Source organism: Pteropus vampyrus, unplaced genomic scaffold (genome assembly GCF_000151845.1).
Source record: "Pteropus vampyrus isolate Shadow unplaced genomic scaffold, Pvam_2.0 Scaffold74, whole genome shotgun sequence".
NCBI lineage: Eukaryota > Metazoa > Chordata > Mammalia > Chiroptera > Pteropodidae > Pteropus > Pteropus vampyrus.
This window is the reverse complement of record NW_011888855.1, coordinates 5,339,989-5,341,899: the sequence shown is the minus strand read 5'-3', so window position 1 is coordinate 5,341,899 and position 1,911 is coordinate 5,339,989.

The window sequence follows — 1,911 nt, the reverse complement described above, 5'->3', positions numbered from 1 at the left end:
GAAGAGCAGGATTCTCTCTACAGCTCTTTGCTTTCTGAATCATATAATCTTGACATTTGCTCTCTCTCTCTTTTTTTCCTTTCTCTCATTTATCAGTAGGGTATATTTGCTCTCTCTCTCTTTTTTTCCTTTCTCTCATTTATCAGTAGGGTATGTTGGTGGTGGATGAATTAACCATTTAGTCCATAGCTAGTAGGTTATCGAGGGGGGAGAAATAAATGCTACCTAGAAATTTTGGGCTTGAATTTGAATGCAGTAACTAGATATGACTTTGAGATGTTTCCTTTTGAGAAGGGATGAGATGCTAACGCAATGTTAGATGGAGATATTTTTGAAAAGTGTATGTGAGGAAACCTCCACAATTAACACTTACTGGTCACTTCTTGTGTGCAAGGTACTATGCTAAAACTTCACGTGTATTATTCCCTTAATCCTCCCAGCAGGCCTTAATAAGATATTATCCCTTTTTATGAAGGAGGAAACAGACACAGAAAGTTTAAGTAGCTCTCCCAGGATCATGCGTTAGTCAAGCCAGAGTTCAAACCTTTCCCCTCTTGCCCCCTTCCTTCCGACATACATTGTTTACAACTAAAGAACCTTATCTGATACTCTCCCCACCTCTCCCTCTCCCCACCTTCCCGCCAGTAGTTAGGCTGGCTGCAGATCATTCTGTCTCTAAGTCACTTCATGCCATGTTGTAACCCCCAGGAGGAAACCACATTAAGGACAGCCGTTTGTCATGTAGGCTGACTCCGGTTCTCTTTCAAAGAGTCATATCCTCTTTTCAGTCTCATCTTTTCAGTTCTATCCCTCAATATATAGAGGCGTTTTAATCAGGGAGCGTGGAGTCCTGCTTCCAGTAATATACTTGGGAGTGACGTCCTTAACCCAGCATGTAGTTTCCAAGTCATAAGGTATTATGGGTCCCTTCTGGGAAGGTTTTCTGGGGCTGCTGACCTGATGAAGGTACATAGATTCCCAGGCATCCTATCTATAGAGGCTCTGACTCAGACACCTGGGGACTCTGGACCTGCATCTGGGAGAATTTGGCATCTATAAGCTCTCATCTTGGGGTCCCTGAGCAGAGAGGGTATCTAGCTATAGAACATTGTTTACTGCACACTCATAATCTGCTAAGTGCTAGTGAGAAGCTGTCCTTTTATTCATTTTTCTATCTCAAATGGCTTCTGCCAGGCTCGGAATAATTCAAATCTGTTGAGTGAACGTAAGGTATAGTTCCCTTCAACAGGCTAGGATGCCATCTCCTCTGCAGGCCCTTTCCTTGCTCTAGGTCAGGCTGTGGACGAAATATCTCAGAGCTGGGGCAGCCATTACCCTCCCTCAAGGCCCATTTCACCTGCCCATTCTTTCTCTTTGTGCACCAAAGGCCAGCAAAATCTGTCTGTAAGTTACTGAGGTTTCTCTCTTTCTATCCCTTCCGGGCCAGTAACTGTCTCTGGCCTTTCGGCTCCCTTCGAATCCTGACCTCCCCAGCCTCTGCCTGTTCCCAGCCTCCTCACTGTCTCGTGGTGCTCTGTTCCAAGGGTTTATTTAAGCTGTATGAAACAGGATGACCTCTGAGTCACACTGAACTACCTTTTTTAAACTAGTGTGAAATAGTTCTAGGATCCAGATTTGGGGAGAAGTTTATATACTACTTTGCAATCTTCTTCCTGGATCTAGAAGCTAAGATATTGGCTGGGTCTTCACTTCTCTGGCTCTAAAGATACCTCCTTATCTTACTTTGACCTTGTAGGGCAGCCTCTTCTGGACTCTCTTGAAAAGATCATCCATGGAACTGTCCCTTCACAGTCAGCCTATCCCACAGCCATGGTGACTGCTCCCCAGGTCTGTCTGGGGGTAGGGAGAGCTGGCTGAAATAACGATGACTTTCTCCAGCAGAAGTCGGGA